An 18383-nucleotide genomic window follows, 5' to 3' on the forward strand; every position below is an offset into this window, starting at 1 on the left:
TTCCAAAGCAAAATACCTGTGCTTGTCTGTGCCTGGCAATTCCAGCCCTCTATCGCATTCATAGTGTGTCTCACCTGTATTTTGAAATTGTTTGCATATGGAAAAGTCACGAGTTCCACAAAATATTGTAAGCAAGCCGAGAAGGAAGATTGGCTAGATGAAACTCAATGCCAACACTGGATAGATCCTTCCTGGAAGGAAGGAGAGAACCTCCAGTGGTAGCTGGAGGACCCCAACCTGTGCTCGGGGTTGGATGGGGCTTCCTTCCAAAGGAACCAGAAGACTTGCTGAAAGGTTGCCAGCTACTGGATGTAGGAATTTAGGATGAAAGATAAATGTTGTTAATGGTCTTAAGGAACTCTAACCAGATGCTTGCGGGTATTCAATTCTGCTGTGTTACAATGCTCCAAAGGATCTGCAAGTTTCTCTCACCTTAGAATTTGATGATCTTATATTGTTGCCCCTGGTGCTGGAACTCGCCTTTTGTTGTTTGTTTGTTTACACAGAGCTGAGATTCTTCTTCTGTAATGTGCTTTGACTGCCTTGACTTCAGGAGAAAGAGGCATTCGAGAAAAGAGAATGGCTGCCTAGCGGGGAACAGGAAGAATGTGAAAATGAGTGAAGAAAATGGGAAAGAGCCGTTTCAGACTCAGAAGAAACAAAACAAGTCATCCCAGAAGTTGTACGATTCCTTGCTTGAGCACTCCAAATGTTTGGTGAGCCGTTAATATGAGAGATAGTTCCACTTGTAAGAGGCTGGTTTGTTTCAAATAAACATCTGAAGGAAAAGTGTCTATTCTGAACATTTTCTACACATCACATGCATTTGTGTTGGTGATTTTATTCATGCTTCTTTCCGTTGAGATGCCTTAGGGTTCAAAAAACAGAACATCCAAGTTAAAGTGGCTTCAACAACAAGCATCTGTTATCTGTGGAGGGTGGGGAATGTGGCTATTTGTGGTTCTATGATGCCCTCATTTCCATCTTTCCGCTCTGCCATCCCTAAGGTGTTGGCCTTGTCCCTTTTCATGGTGGCAGCTGCAGGTATTATAGGCAAACATGACCACATTTAGAAAGGGAGTGGGCATTTCTTCTCATGCATCTTTTTATTAGAGAGGAAAACCTTTTTCAGAATCCTCCCAGCAGCCTTCCCTCTCAAGGTCTCATTAGCCAGGACTGGGTCACATGTACATGTTTTACCTGAAAGGGAAGCTGGGAAAGTGGCTTGGGCCTTTCCAGCCTGCAGAGAGGGAAGTGGACCCTGCTGGTAAGGAAGAACACGGGTGCCTAGGGAGGGCACCCCCAGCAGAGCCTGGCATAGCCACTCTAGTATATTCTATCAGCCAAATTGTGACTAGTCAGTCATACAGTCTCTATCAAGCAAAATAGTAAATGGATCAGGTTACTTTTCTGTTAAAAATGGTTCCAAACCTCCCCATTGACGCAATGAAGCCCACACTTCTTAACCTGGCATATTTGAGAGCCTTTATGCTACACTCAGCTCATTCCCATTTTATTTCTTTAATTAAAACAATATTTTCAGTTTCTTGGATTTGTTTTAAAATCTCTAATGCTAGAGAAAGACAGCACTTGGTACAGAATAGGTCTGAGGTGCAGCCCTTGCCGCACTGTTTGTTCTCCAGATTCCAGGAAGCCGCTGCAGTGGTGCGGCTGTCCTAGCAGGTGGGGGGTGGTTGAAACAAAGAATTCGTGACCAGGGTTTCTTCCCACACGGTTCACAAGGAGGCGGCAGCAAGAGCGGTGTGAGCTATTTTGGTCCCAGCAGTGTAGGCAGCGCTGAAGGCTGTTCAGGACTTTGTGATGGCTCTACCTCTTGCTGGGGTTTCTTCAGGGGATATCCTGTTCACTGCAGAGGATGCCAAGCGCCTTTGATCGCCATCCTGTCCTCAGTGCTGGAAAGCTGGAGGTCTGTCTTCCTCAGTTAATTCAAAGAATTCTATTCTGGTGCCACATCATTTGAAGCTGGGCTTCATGGTGAACTCAGAGAGTGGGGTTACATTTTGCCCACCTTGCCTGGGATCACCTCTTGCAGCATCCACACAATAGATTGTTTGTTTAAATTCATCTTTAGTACGAATCAGTTGATACGAGTTTCGTTGATGATGAGTGTCCAAGGGGAAAGGTAGGTATTATGGTAAAGATGAATTCAGATATCTCACTTCATATACAAAAGCCAAGTTCAGGCGATATGCTTTAAGGAGAAAGGCAAAACTTTAAACATTTTAGAATAGCATGATATGATCTCTGCATGGCTATTTTGAACAGTGTAAAAGTGCAGATGTTAAAGGCAGACTGTCTGGGTTCAAATCCTGACTCCAGTGCTTTATTGCTGTGTGACCTTGATCAAGTTGCTTAATTTCTCTGTGCCATTCTCCCATCATCTGTAAAAGGGAGATCATGACTGCTGAAACAGAGAAGGTACTTCAGTAAGTCTTGGCCTTTACTATGTATGACTTTAGGATAGGGAAGGATTCCTTAAACAAACAAGAAAGAAAAAATACAAACCATAGAGGAAAATTGGTACATAAAATGTAATGAAATTAGGGCTTTTATACATCAATAGACCATAAAGTATGAAAAGATAAATCACAAACTGAGAACATTTATTTGTCACACATAGACTGACAAAGGATTCACATCCAGAAATATATAAATAACTCCTAGAAGTCTGAAAAAGTGGCATTTCAAAGATGTGTTAACCTAGTTGCACAAAAACATCAGACAGGGCTCACTATAGCAAAGATAAGCCTTTTACTAAAGGAGTTACAGGCCTGGGGCATGACCACCCACCCGGACCCACCACATCAGGAACTTAGGATCAGCCTATGAGGTTACTCCGAGTTAGATTTATTACAGCACCCCCTTTTTTTTTATCCACACTCAGAGACTAGGTTCATGAAGGTAAAAGGAGTGTGGCAGATGGGTTACTGTTCCCAGTCCTTGATGTCCCCAGTGCAAGGACATCTGCTTCATATGTCCCTTCATCGCTGAGTGACTGCAATGCAGTTCCTTCCACTAGAGGCATCTTCCCAGGGATGCTGGGTTTGGCCACATGGCTTGCTTTGGAAATGTGGACAGAGCAACAATGGGACAGTTCTGGGCCAAGGCCTTAAGAGGTATCCCGTGTTTCTGCTTGTTTCGTGTTCCTCTGCTCCATCCTGAAAGGAGTATGCCCCAACAAGCCACTGGTCCAGAGAGAATGAAGAAACCTGTGAAGTACACCTCAGGCTAATCCTTGCCACACCTGACATGTAGGCCCATAGACAAGAAAGTAAATAAGGCACTGAGATTTTGAGAGCATCACACAGCAACGCTGATAGATTAAGAGCATTCCCAAGCAGCTTCATTTTGAAAATCCTGGTGAAAGACTCTGATTGGCCTGCTTTGGCACATGTGACACATTCTTGGATCAATCACTGAGGACAGTGATCTGGTACCAAGAGTGGCCCTCCTGGGGCACGTGTCCACTTTGTTCAGGGAGGTGGGGGCAGTTACCGAGGTGAGGAGAAGGAAAGCTGAGTAGAGGAAAGCAGTAGGCAATATTGTGGAGAAGCTGCATAGAGCAGTGCCACAGAAACGGGCAGGAGAGAGGAGCAAAAATGAGGGTGTGTTGGATAAGGCCATCCACAGCAAAAGGGACATCAAGGCAAGAAATAATACATGTATGCTGGCTTTGGCAATAATGAGCAAGAAAGGTCACAGGTAATTTTTTCCCTGAACAGTTTCAGTTGAGTGTTGGACTGCCAGGTTATAGTTAATGATAATATTTCAATAGATTCAGTTTCACCATAGGAATGTTAGTTTTTATTAAAAACGACCTTAGATAAGGAACAGGTTAGGAGTCTCCATTAAGGCAGAGCCAGGAGTTTTATCTGTTTCCTCATCGCTTTGAAGCCACAGGAGGCTTTGGGAAGGTGAATGTGGGGATCGTCCGCACTGTAGGGAGATGACTCTGGAAGAGGGAGAGACCCCTGGAGGGTGGAACGGAGCTAAAGGTGGAGCACAGTCCTGGTGTGACCCTTGGCCCGCAGCACATGGAAACGCTTCTTTGGGAACCCTGTGAACAAGAAGACAGGATCCAAGCCACACAGAATTCAAAACAGTGGGGTTCAGTGAGAGATCACGAGGTTGGGGAGAGAGGTCGAGGGAGGAGAAAGCTGATAAGACTATCTGGTCTCAGGCCTGGAGAAATAAAAACAGAGCCAGCTCCAGACACAAGCGTTCAATGGACAACGTGTTAATATGGTGCCCTTCCCTTTTAGGACATTGACCTTTTCTTTACTTCTTTGGAGACTGCTCCCCTACCCCTTCCTCTGTTCCTCTCATTCTGTTCCTCCTGCCTTTACTGTTGTCAGGCTGTGCAGGACTTTCCAGGGCGGTGCCCCACCCAGCAAGGTCCTCCCCAAACAGCACCCCAGAGCCTCCCTCCGCCTCTTCTTTGATTGTGCTGTCTTATGTCTCATTCCTTTGCTCTCTGCTTTCAGAGAGGCCTCTGAGAATGAATCCACACAAACACTAATATAATAGATATTCTTCTGCATTATTTGCTTTTCACATGGACTTTCCTGAATGTGACATTGTGCCCCCAGGAGTTATTTTGTCAACGGAAGGAAAATTTGGGCAGATGGAAGTAGGCATGCAGAATTGCCCCTCAGATTTTACCATGTAACAGGTTTGTCACTGACGAGGCTGGTCCCGAACTGTAGGAGGTACTGAGGGAGGTTCGATAAGAATCTTACTTTCAGGAATAAAATGTTTAATTTTAGGTGTCAACACAACAGGTTTTAGATGTGATTGCTGAACAAAAATGCCCCAGAGTGAGAAATGCAGGGTCAGACAAACGGCCACACACCTGAGTCCAAGAGGCTGTAATCCCCATCCTGATATTTCCTCTCCTTCCAGTTCACAGTCACAGGTATTCTCACATCTGTTACTTACAGTGTCACATCTGACACTTGATCCTTGCAAAAGCTTTGTGAAGTAGGCAAAGCATTTGTGTTTCATAAAAGCATTTTTTAAACTTGCATTTTTAAAAAGCAAAAGGAAAGCTTTCAACGCGGAGAATCTGGGTTACTTATCTCGCATTCGCTGCTGCTGCTGCTCCGTGGGGTCAGGACTGCTGCGGGTCAGTGAAGACAGTCTGTGTGGGCGGGTCATCACCCAGCGTTCTCCAGAGGAACAGGATGTGTACACACACATATGAGGCCCGTCTGGAAGGTAGCCAGCCATGTCCTATGGAACATAGAGACGTTTATTGAAGCAGATGTAAGATACAGGAAACATTATACATAAGACAATGATGCCTCGGTCCCCTTCAAAGTAGGCACCTTGGGACCTCACAGAGTTCTCCCAATCGCTATCAGCTGTCCCACCATATTTTCCTGAATCTTATCAATGGTCTGAAATCTCTTCCCTTTCCAAGGTGATTTTAGTTTTGGGAAAAGCCAGGAGTCGCAGGGTGCCAAATCTGAGCTGTAGGAGGACTAAGTCAACTGGGTGATTTGATGTTTCACCAAAAAAGTCTGCATGAGACATGATGTGTAAGTGGGTGCGTTGTTGTGATGAAGCTGCCAATCACTAGTTGCCCATAGCTGCGGCCTTCTGAATCATCCAAATGGTTTCTATGGAGGAATGTTCAAGCTTAACACAAAATTTAATGCAAATTCATTGCTCTACTCACTCAGTCACTTTAAATGTGACGGTCACACAGTACACATGCTCACTCTACCATGTCTACTGCCCCCACTGACTAGTACAGTGAAGTCACCATTGTTCATACATGTGAATTCCAGTCTACTCTCCTTGGCTGCCAGGTTACATTAATGTTGCACAAACCATTCTCATTATATTAACAATGGTTGGACTTTTTCCAGACAGATTTCATACACATATATTTCTCTCTCTCTCTCTCTCTCTCTCTTTCTCTCTCTCTCTCTCTGAGACTGAGAAGTCTGGTGACCCACAGTCAGCAAGCTGGAGATCCAGGAGAGCTGATGGTGTAGTTCCAGTCCTCCAAAGACCTGAGGACCAGAGAGCTGATGGTGTAAGTCCTAGTCCAAAAGCTGGCTGGAGACCCAAGAAGAGTCAACTTTTCTGTTCAAGTTTGAAGAAAGGAAAAGGCCAATGTCTAGCTCAATAGTCAGGCAGTAGAAGTTGCCTCTAACTCAGTCCTTTTTTTTAGTCAGACCTTCAATTGATTACACGAGGCCCACCCACATTAGGGAGATCAATCTGCTTCACTGGGTCTAACAATTCAAATGTCAATCTCATCCAGAAACGCCCTCACAGACACACCCAGAGTAATGTTTGACTAAATACCTGGACACTCTGTGGCCCAGTCAAGTTCACAGATAAAATTAACCATCCCAGGGAGCTCCTCAAGGAAGAAAGTAAGAGTTGATCTTGTTTTGCAATTAATATTGATGAAATGGCTTATAAAGCCAGATGGGACATGTGTGGTGGGCAGAAGTTTCAGGAATGTAAATGCCATCATTTCCGTCCTTTTCCTTTGGCCGGAAGTTTGATCTCCATGGCAATCCAATTTGTTCTGTAGGTTTCTGTGACCATTTTACCTGAATAGAATTTATTTTCTACCCTTCTCCTCCTATCCTGCTCCTTTTTCTCCATCATCATGATCATTACCACTGTCACTCTGATCACCGACATCCAAGGGTTGCTGGATGCCTGGGGCACACTTGGCTCCATTCCAGGGAGGAATTTGTAAATCACGAGAGAAACGAGACCTGCACCTTGCCTGGAGTGGCATATTTCTCGTTTAGGAGACAGAACACATACATAAAGAGATAAAGAAGTATAAACAAAGTATGGACAAGATAACGAAGTGCTAACTGCAGAAGGATACTAATCTCAGATTCCAGGAAAAGGGCTGATTAGCAGTCCACATATGGTCTAGAGAAGCTTCAAGTAAGCTGTGGTCCTTGGGCAGGGCCCGAGGGAAGAGTGCTACCGAAACAAGCGCCGGGAAGAAGAGAGACCGTGTCAGGAGCAGAGAGTGCCCCGGACAGGAGTGAGAGGGGCAGGTGTGAGTGCAGGGACTGGCAGCGGGTAGTGGCCTGGTGGGCACCTGCGCCAGTGAATTGCTTGATGCCTGGAGAGCAGCATCCAGAAACGGGTTCGGGCCCAGATTTCTAATTAAGATTATTTTACTGTGTGGGGAAATTTCCAGGATCGGTGTGCAGTGTCACCTGCGTCTTCTCCCAAACGGGACTTCTTACACTTGCCTAGCTGGTCACTGCTGTTCTACTAAGTTACTACATGGGTGTCCTCTGAAAAAAATCTTCTGGATTTGCACATGATTAAAAGAATGAAAGGCAGCCTATCTGTTTTTGTGTGTGAGTTATAGTGATGTTTCTCTCCTGTTTGTCCTGTTTATCTCAGAGCTCAGCACAAGGATGCCCTCGATTATGGAGAAAGCAGGGGCCAGCCTGGTACTGCTATCTCAGGACCTGCTCAGTGCCCATGCAAGGTGGGCTTTTCCATGGAACCTGCATGTGCAATGACGCATTCTAAGAGTTGCCACCTATCAGCCAATAGTTTTCTTTCTCCCCTAACACTTAAGGGGAGAGAGAAAAACTCCAGGAAGCATCAATCCCTCTCCCTAAAATGTCTTGGAGCACCTGATATTCTCTAATCACAGAAGGTCGGCTTTTACCTGGCAGACACATTTAAAGATATATGCGGTATGGGCATTTTAAAGGGATGGAATAGTTAGAGAACTGTAAGTGCAGGAGGAGCAGGATTACAACTATGCTTCCCTTCACCAGCTCTGTGATCTTGTGCAGGTTGCTCCATTTTTCTGGGATTCAGGTTCCTCATTTACATATAGACACACCTTGTTTCATTGTACTTTGCCGAGCTTGTTTTTTTTTTTTTTTTTTTTTTTTTTTTACAAATCAAAGCTCTGTGGCAGCCCTGTGTTTTGTAACATTAACATTTTAGCCTTAGCATTTTTAACAATAAAGCATTTTTAATCAAGGTGTGTGCATTTGTTTTAGACATAATGCTACTGCATATTTAATAGACTACAGTGTAGTGTAACTATAACTTTTAGATGCACCGGGAAACTAGAGAAACCACGAGACTCACTTTACTGAAATATTCGCTGTATTGCAGTGGTCTGGACCCCAACCCACGATGTTTCTGTAGTCTGCCTGCAACAGGAATAACAAAACAGCAGTGAGATCGACACCCCTAGGGGCTATTGTGAGGATTAAATCTGTAAGTGTGCAGTCCTTAGGACAGTGGCTGCATTTAGTAAATGTTCACAAACTGAAGGCATCAGTATGACTGTTCCTTTGCATTGGCAAGGGAGTGAAGTGCAGAGTATAGCGGTTAGCAGTGGGACACTGGATTCAAGCAGATCTGAGTTTCAATGTGGCGGTTGTTCCTAAGCAGCTGTGTGGCTTTGGGCAAGACATTTTACTTCCCCAAGCCTCAGTTTCTTCCTCTTCATGGGAATACTAATAGTTCCTGCTTGTAGGGTTATTAAGGAAGATTCAGGGAAGTGGGCCATGTCTGACACAGAACAAAGCATTCAACAAATTTGATCAATAACAACAAACAAAATAGTCATTGTTGTGCTTTCTTCCACCATCCTCTTTCCCCCAAGAACAGCGGTCGCAAAAGGAACATCTGATTGATTGGGGATGAGGGAGAATAGTGTCGCTGGATGGCACCTTGAGGAGGACAGGGCCCCCTCCACCTGGTTTTCCTGTTGTTCGGATACCTAGCACAGCGCCAGCACACAGCAGGCCTGTTCCATCTGCTGCGTCAGCAAACAGCTCCACCCAGGAGGACCTTCAGAGACCTCCTCTTAAGCCTAGACTCGCACTGACCAATAAAAATATAATACAAGCCACATGTGGTATTTTACAAGTTTTAGTAGCCACATTAAAATGACACAGGTGAGCTCTGGCTGGGGGGTTCAGTTGGTTAGAGCATTGTCCCAATTCACCACGGTTGCAGGCTTAATTCCTTGTCAGAACACATACAAGAATCAACCAATGAATGTATAAATAGGTGGAACAAAAAATTAATGTTTTTTTCTCTCTCTCTCTCCTCCTTCCTCTCTTTTTCTAAAACCAATAAATAAAAATTAAAAAAAAGAAACAGGTGAAATAATTTTAACAATGTATTTTAGTTAACCCACTAATCCAAAATATTACCGTGGCAACATGTAATCACTACACAATTATTGATTAGATGTTACCTATTTTCTATACCAAGTATGAATCTGGTTCATATTTTACCTGGCAGCCCATCTCCGTTCAGACCAGCGCCTTGCTAGTGCTCCACAGCCACGTGCGGTCAGTGTTGCTCTTGGGAAGCACAGCTCCAGATCGAGAAAGTCAGGTCAGGCTTCTCCTTCTATCTACCCTCAGTTCCACTTCCTGTCTGAGGACCTCCTTTTTTCTCAGGTGGCTGCCCTGGAGAATGACTCCTGGCTTCTTAGAAAACACATCCACCACCTACATGGGTATGTTTTATGCTTGCACGTCTCACCAGAAAAACTGCATCTGGATACCACACCACATCTTCAACATCCATTCCACAATGTGCACATATACGATGGAGAATTTTTCAAGGCACTTCTAAACTTGTTATTTGAAGTATCAACTATCATCACCTATCAACTATCGATAGTATTAACCATCATCCTCTCTTTCACACGTCTTTAAAGAACTTTACCCACAGTGATCATGCCTCTATTCAACCCTGTCTGATAATTCATTTGTTCAGTCAATGTATTGAGTGCCTACTATGCATAATGGAATTAGAAATAGAAAATGAGCAGGGAGGATACAATGACTGCCCTTGGGAACCTTAAACTTGAGGTGGATGGGCAGACGAGTAAGCAGAATTAATTACACTGTGCAATGGGGGAATTAATGACTAAGTATTCTGGAAGTTAGGCAACTAACCTAACACAGGAGACAGAGACAGAGACAGAGAGAGAGACAGAGAGAGACAGGAAGAGAGAGAGGGAGAGAAGGGGGCAGTAACACCTGAAGTTTAAGTTGAAGGTGGGGTTTCAGGCTGTGAGGACGTAGAGCATGGAAAAGGAGGAGATCATGCCCCTTGAGAAGAAAGCAGTCACATGTCCCAGAAGGTGCAGAGACCTACAGGGGGCCTGCAAATTACCCCTTCCAGGGGGATTCTAGGAAGTCTGCATGCGTAGTGTGGATAGATGTAGGGGAGGCAAGGGTTAACCGTAGCCAATAGTTTGGACTTCATTTAAATTCTACAGTAAAGATCCTGGAAACTTCAGCTCTGATTCTGATTCCTCACCTGCCTTCATATTCTGCATTTGTAGCTGTTTATAGGCCATCCCCATTTTTTACTTAAATTCAACATGCTCAAAGTCACTTATCACCTCTGCTCCTCCACTGAATATTCCGAACTGGTTCTCTGTCCTAATTTCTCTGCTGTCATGAGGAGATCAGCACAATCCTAGCCTCCTGCCACAGCCAAGACCTCTTTCACCCCTTCCACATCTTCACTCCCCGTACCCACGCTGACACTACATCTTGCTAATTTTTTGACTGAGTGTAGGAACACTTTTGATTCAAGCATTTCCTGGCTCCTTTGAAGATAATTCATCACTCATTTTTCTATAATAGCTTCAAATTTTCACCAAGGCTATCTAAACTCCAAGTGGTATAACTTGTACTCCTTTGAGATATTATTTTGGAACAAAACAGCAGTTTTAAAAATCACATCAGATTATAAAGTAGGAAAATAATGTCAGCAATCCAGAAAAGCCCCAAGTAATATTTTTGAAAAAAAGAAAGTCCTTAACGTTTATTTTTTATTCTGTTTTCTTATATCTTAAAAAAAAATTCATCAACCTTCCTCCTGAAATCATCAGGTTTTATTACCTGCAGACAGAATCCATACACATGGGTTTTTATTTGTCAAATTGTGTCCCTCCCTTTCTATACAAGCCATTTCCTGGATACATTACCTGCACATTTGCTCATACTAAAAAAATGTTCAACACTGTTTAAACTTGCCCTTGATTACCAAGTATCTTACTTCATATTGGCTCAGCAGTTCATTATAACCACACCCTGAAAACTGGACATGGAAAATTTAAAACACAAGAACCAGATTGCATTGTGTGTCTCAGGAATAAATGAGAAGAAGAATGATAATTTCTCCCAGTTGTATTTTGTCATATTTTAAACAAAATGTCCACTGGCTGGAAATTCCATTTCAATCAGTAAGTATTTATTGAGATTTAAGAACTGTGTTCAGCATGCAATTACTTACTTGTTAGAGGTCTGGTGACCATGTTTTCTACAACTGAATGTCAGGGCACATGATGTGACAAAGGGACAGAGCGTTTGAAGTCAGTGCTACCCTAGAAAACTTGGGTTAGATGGTTGTCATAGTTGCAGGAAATGCAAGGGGAATACCGTCCTTCAAGTTTGCAATTTTAATGCAAATGCAAGTCCAACACACATTCATTTACTTGACCACTGCATAGTTAGTGAACACCTAGTATAGGAGATACTTTGTTAGCCAGTAAGATTGCAAAGATAAAAAAATACAGATAGCCCCCTTAAATGCTTGCTCAACCAAGGTAGGCTTTGTGAGGCTGATTTTATATGTCGACTTGGCTAGGCTATGGTGTGCAGTGGTTTCGTCAAACACCAGCCTAGACGCATCTGGGAAGGTATGTTTTAGATATGATTAACATTTAAATTAGTAGACTTTGATTACACTAGATTACCTTTCATAACAGGGATTAGACCTCATTCAACCAGCTAAAGGCCTTAATAGCCTCAGCAAATACTGAGGTTCCTCCTGAGAAGAGGGAATTTTTTCTGTTTTTGGACTCAAGATTGCAACAGCAACTCCTGCTGGCACTTTCAGTCTGCCAGCCTATCCTGCAGGTTCCTTAGAATAACTCTCTATACATCTGTCTCTGTCTATGTCTTTACCTTTATATCTGTATCACCTATTGGTTCTGGTTTTCTGGAGAACCCTAATACAGCTCTACATAAATATTATCATTTATTTCCCATTCCTGAAATAATCTACATATTTTAAAGCTTATGCTTTAATACCTTCTTTTCCACTAATAATAACATCCCACTTGACAAATATGTCTTACAGCAATGTTTTCAAATGTGTGGCATTCACTTTCAAGACCCATCTTGCTGTGGAAGAGAAACCAAAGTGGAATTATCTGACAGAGCAAAGTTGCCTAATTTCAAGTGGAACAAGAAATGCTGGAATGAGGAGACCCAAGATGCATTCAAGTCAGGGGTGAAAACACAGAGAGGGCAGTGCTAGCTTTCTGATTATAGACTTTGGAGGAAAGAAACTTCATGGATGACAGGGTTTATATCTGTGAGCAGTTTACAGGGAGTGGATACAGATCCTGTGGGAAGAAAAGAAACTGGTCAAGTAATGGGGGTAATACCACAAATTGCTCGGGGGTAATAAAGGAGTAAATATTGTCTAAGATCTAGGACTAGGAGTTCAGCTCTAGATTAACATTTGGGGGTTTGGGAATTTTTATGAGCTGTTCCAGCGGAAAGCGGTACAGGTTGAGCTGTTCTGAAACGAAGTGTGGGCACTTTGAAGCTAGAGAATGCTGGCTGGAATTAACGATAGTTGATTTCCACATCTGATTTAAGCACGTAGCAGGCCCACTTCTCTGAACCTGCAACAGAAAACACTTGGAAGGGGGAAATCTTATGAATAATTAGACATAATTAGGTTGTCAGCTCATATATCATTATGTCTTGCCTCTCAGGGATGTTTTGCAGATTAATTAGTTAATGTTTGTAAAATAAGCTCCAAATGCTATGCAACATTGGCATAGAATTTGCATTTCAGGGTGATGAATGTAATGAAGTCGTGTTGGTGCTGTATGAACTTTCATTGCAGGGTAATGTCTGCTGTGGAGCATCTTGGGGGCTCGGGGGCTCAGACTGGCATTTCGTCAAGGAGGGTTCTTGATGTTGGCAGCCCCCAGGGCAGGCGTTTTGCAACGTGTGTGATGCCCATCTCAGGTGAGAAGAGGCATGTCTTAAAATGTCAGATTAGCTTTGTGGCCTCTACTGATGAATAAAGGTTGTGTTGGTATGTGATACTCAGCTTGACAGCATAGCAACTAAAAGTGAACACTAAAATCAAGATCCGCAGGAGAGAAAACATTAAGGGTCTGATTTGGTGCCCTGTGTGATCCTTGTCTGTATGACACGTACACTGAATATTCTTGAGTCAGGAAATTCATTTTTAACCCCCCGAATGGCTTCAAATGTCCCCAGTTCATACTGTTGGTAAACTTTTCTTAAACAGTACAACTCATTATGGACTCAAAAGCTCTCATTTGTATTTATATTTTGGATGTGGTGATTTTTCACGGTGGAATCAAATACAGTCTAGAACAGTGGTTTTCAAACATTTTGGTTTCAGGGTCCCTTTAAAAAAGCTCACAAATCATTGAGAACCCAAAGAGCTTTTGTTTATGTGTTATATCTACCAATGTTTATTGCGTTAGAAATGGAAGCTGAGAAAAAATTTTAATTTATTCATTCACTAAAAGTAGTAAGTCTGTTATATAATAATGTAACTAAGAGACTTTTAATGAGAAAAGGTGAGAAGGGGCATGTCTTCCACTTTTATAATTTTTTTCAATGTCCAGCTTAAAAGAAAACAGCTGTAGTTTCATGTTTGCTTCTGCATCCAATCTGACGTGATACGTCATGTTGGTTGAAATGGATGAAGAAACTTTGGCTTCACACAAATATGTAACGGGAAAAGGGAGGAGCATTTCAACAGATAATTGTGGATGTTCCTTTTCGATTCGACACCCAAACTCAACAAGTAGTCGTTTTTTTAAAGGTTGCTTTATTAAAAGTTGGTGAGTTCTGAAAACACATTAATGACTTTTTATACTCCATTGCTTTAAAATCCTTTGGTCTGTCTCATATTATGGGGTGGTCATTTGGAAAATACTGATTCACTGAGCTATGCAGATCTTCCAAATGTTGACACATTTCATTATACAATGTCAAACAATAACTTTCATTAACATCACCACTGATTTCATCATAAAATTCTTTAAGTATTGGTATACTCTCAAGCTAAAAAATATTTTATTCTCCCTATAAAGTTGGAATTTTATTATTGGCAGTAAATACCTTCAGTTGTTTTCCTTGAAGTGATAATCTCACTTGTTCACTCTAAAATTGTTCATTTTAGAGACAATGTCTGCCAAATACCCACATCTGAATAAGCATCGTTTGTTTCCGAGTAAAACTGGTATTCCACTAAAAAGCAGCTGGCCTAGCTCACAACCCCCGTGATTTTCCTTGAGACGACTATTGAAATCCACGTGTGTTGAGGTTTCTCTGAGAGCGTCCCATTTCTTCACACAATATATTAACATGATGTGTGCTCAAGGGCCAACGTTTAAAAAATGAACACTTTTTACCGCTCTATCAAGACCATTGTAAATGAAGCTGGCTCATGAAGATAAGTGCGCAAGTGCATGGCCTTTGCTCCACCGACCCAAACGTCAGCACAGCGGAAAGGCAAGTGACATCCTAGTCTGACGGTGAAATAGTTTTGACTGTGTGGACTCTCGGAGAGGGCCTCGGGGATTTCAGCGGGCCATGGGCAACCCTTTGAGAACCACTGATGTAAGAAATGCTCCGGAGGTGAGTGCACAGGAGGGAGGCAAGGTGCCTTTTTAAAGCAGCTGCTGCGGCAATAGGTAGGACCACGAGAGCAGTAAAACTTGATGGAATGTGCTGCTGTTACTGTTTTTTTTTTAAGCATCAGGAAGCATGTTATACTGCCCTAACTCAGTTTTCAAACATTTTGACTGTAACACACAAGAAGATGTGTCTTTTGCATTGTCGCATAGCGCGCATGCGCACAGCTATATATATATACTGAAATAAAAGTTGAGTGAAATAATATTCTTACAATTTGTTATTACATTCTAACATCTTTGTTTCCTTCTATTTCATGTCTTTTAAAAATGTTGGTCATGACCCACTACATTGATTTCACAACTCACTAATGGGTTGGAAACCACAGTTGGTAAAAGTCAGCTCTAAATAAAGATTCATTCATTTTGCAATGCGCGCACCCTCCTGAAACCGGACTACCTTCCTGTGGCTGGGGACTAAGTGTGCACCCAGGGCTTTTTAATAGTTGCTTATTCTGCCATTTCTTGGTTCAGTTGCAAATGATTTAAAAGTATGGTCAAATGAGAAACACTGTTTCAAGGATGCAGTGTCTATATTATTACATAAAACACCTTGTTGATTTTATTTTCTCTGATAAAGTCTAAATGTTTACCTAGGGTTGAAAAAACAACCCTAACATTTTTTTCTTAAGCATTAGTGGCCAAATGTATACAATGCAACCTGTAAAGGAGAGTGTATTGAGACTGGTATGTTATTAATTATTGCTCTCAGAAAAAGAACTCTGTGGTACATTCTCAGGATCTGGGTTTATGTTCTATTTTACACTGCTCTGACTTCCTATTCGGCCAGTCTTTTGAGAATAATTACTCTGACAGGTGCAACTAATTATAAAACCCACAATGAAGTAGTTATCAATTTGGGGTGTTTTGCTTTAATGCTGAATAATATATATTTTGTGCGATATAGTGAGAAGATAGGTGGTAACAAAATGGATTGTATCAGAATGCTCTCATCAGTATTTGGCCCCTCCCTACTTCCCCTCGGCTTTCAGGATCTCTTTCTTTCTTCTTCTATCCTCTATCTATATTTTCAATATCTTAGAAATATTGATTGATTGATTGATCTATTTTACCTTAATCCTTAAATGTTGGTTTTTCCTCTGTTTAAGGTCAAGGACCCATCTAGCTGTTCCTCCTCTGCTTTGGCATTACTTACTCCCTGGCAGCAAACAATGTGTAGGAAAGGTTGAGTCAGGAAGACAAGATTTGAGAAAAAAAAGTTAGTTATCTATTGCAGTTCTTTGGAAGAGAGGTGAAGAGGCCTTGAATTAGGAGATGCCACTGGGAATGGCAAAGACCCAAAAGATTTGTTTCACAATTGGAGTGGGGATCCAGGAAAAAAAAAGAGATGATTTTGAGGTTCTCACTTAGGAGAACTTGGTAAGGTAGAAGGAGGAGCTAATTCAGGAGAAATTATTTTTAAAATATATGGGAGATGTTAAACAGGTACCCAGAAAGTATAATAGTGTGACTTGAGAGAAGGCAGGGCTAGAGGTTTGAGCTAAACAATCCACACCAGAGCAATTTTAGAACTCATGGGTATATAAATGAAGTCCCTGATGTAGACAGCACTGAAAAAGAATGTGGCTGAAGATAAATTCAGGACACTTGCCAATTGGAAAGAGCAAAAAGAAGATGAGGAGACCCTGAAGGCGACAGAGGAGGAGAAATCCAAGGGGTAGAGAACCAGTTAGAAGAATATTAACTTAGAGACAAAGTAGTTTGACAGCATGTGAAATATTAAGTTACAGTCCTTTGGGAAAAGGACAACCTCACCCTTCTTCTGAGAAAAGAGTAGCAGAGAGCAATGTTGAAGGATATGCATGATGCGGAGAGAAAGATTCTAGAATTTGGAGCCAGCAACCATGGGTTTTCATTTCCTCATACGCGCTTACTACTGGGACAAGCAGCAAAACACAGAAATGAAGCTCTTAGAAAACAACCGAAGGCTAATTTGCATGCATAATATTGTCAGAAAGACATAAAATCCAAAAGAGGGCAGCTGCCTGGTTGGAGGAAGTTAGAGAACACTACTGAGTATGTCAAACTCGAGTAGAGTGTCAGAGAATGGATAGGACTTTGTCAGATACAGCAGTGAAGGAAGCATACATGACTTAAAAATTATGCTTTGTCATCTGGAGAAGAGAGACTGAAGACACGAATTCCTCCAGGAGGGAATCTTTGTGTTTCCCTTTTCCTTGTTTTGGAACTGAGAAGCCTTCTTTACTTGAGACATTGATATACAATAGTTTGATGCTTGATGGAAGAAGAAAAAGAAGAGAAAGGTATACATTTATATGAAGAGTCTTCTATTATAATGAAAGGGTTGTTCTCTATTCTCTTTCATTTTTGAAATGTACCCCAAAAGTTTTCAACAAGATGCTCCTTATGTTATGCTTAAGGATGTTAGTAATACTTTACATAGAAAGTTAAGCAACCACTTAAAAATCCCCTGCTTTAAAAGTAGGCGGTACAAATAAGCAGCTCATTATTTAACTTAGAGATCAAAAGTGAATGTCCTGCCGTGGAGGTCTGAGAGACGTATATTAGATGTGATACGAATATGCATCTTGGATTGCAGCATGAGAGAACTCCAGGGGTTGATTGCAAACTGAAAAGAGACACAGTGGGAATATACTTCAGAGGAATAAATTGTTCAAAAGTATTGTGACTTTTAAGATAAAATATCAGTTTGGTAGTAAACCAACATTCTTGGGCCATGATGTTGGTTCTTTTGGGGGGAAATTAAATCAAGCTAATATAAAGGCATTTTATTCCACTATCTTTGGGGAAAATACAGTCAGGAGTTTGACCCCTAAGAATCTGTTCCAGAATACTATGGGCTTTACTGACCGTGCACTGGAACAGGATCAGCAATTATGTGGCGGACCCTCGGTCATTGCTGAAAATTGTTTGTTAGGCATCACTAGAAGCCTCAGAAAGGGTCTCAGTGTGGCTCACCTTGCTTTAAAGGAAACCAGTGAGACCACCAATATTCACTTCAGTGAGGACAAGCTGAAGATTAGCAGCTTTTCAAAATAAAGACCAGGTAGTACTGAATGTGTCATCACTGGGACACATGCAGGGATCATTACTATGCTGTTAAGCATTTCTAAGTTAGTTTACATTTGCCAATGCAAATATAAAAATCAATTCTTCATAGATATAGAAAACAGACAGACAGGTGTCAGAGAGGAGGGAGCTGTCAGAGAGGAGGGGTAGGGGGCTGGTGAAAAAAGGTGAAGGGATTAAGCAAAGAACCTCCCTCAAACACAACCGCCTCCCCCCCAGTAGACAGACAACAGTATGGTGCTTACCAGAGGGAAAGGGGGAGGGGGGAGGTAGAGGAGAGTAAAGTGGGTAAATGGTGATGGAAGGAGACTTAGCTTGAGGTGGTGAACACACAACACAATATTCAGATGATGTATTATAGAATTGTACCCCTGAAACCTATATAATTTTATTAACCAAATGTCAACCCAATAAATTCAATTAAAACAACATTAAAAAATCATTACTTAATTATACAGGCATTAAAGTCTTGCATCATTAACCACATATTTAAAATAGCTTTGTATCACTTACAAAACCAATTTAAAATATCAGA

Source organism: Phyllostomus discolor, chromosome 7 (assembly GCF_004126475.2).
Source record: "Phyllostomus discolor isolate MPI-MPIP mPhyDis1 chromosome 7, mPhyDis1.pri.v3, whole genome shotgun sequence".
Lineage (NCBI taxonomy): Eukaryota > Metazoa > Chordata > Mammalia > Chiroptera > Phyllostomidae > Phyllostomus > Phyllostomus discolor.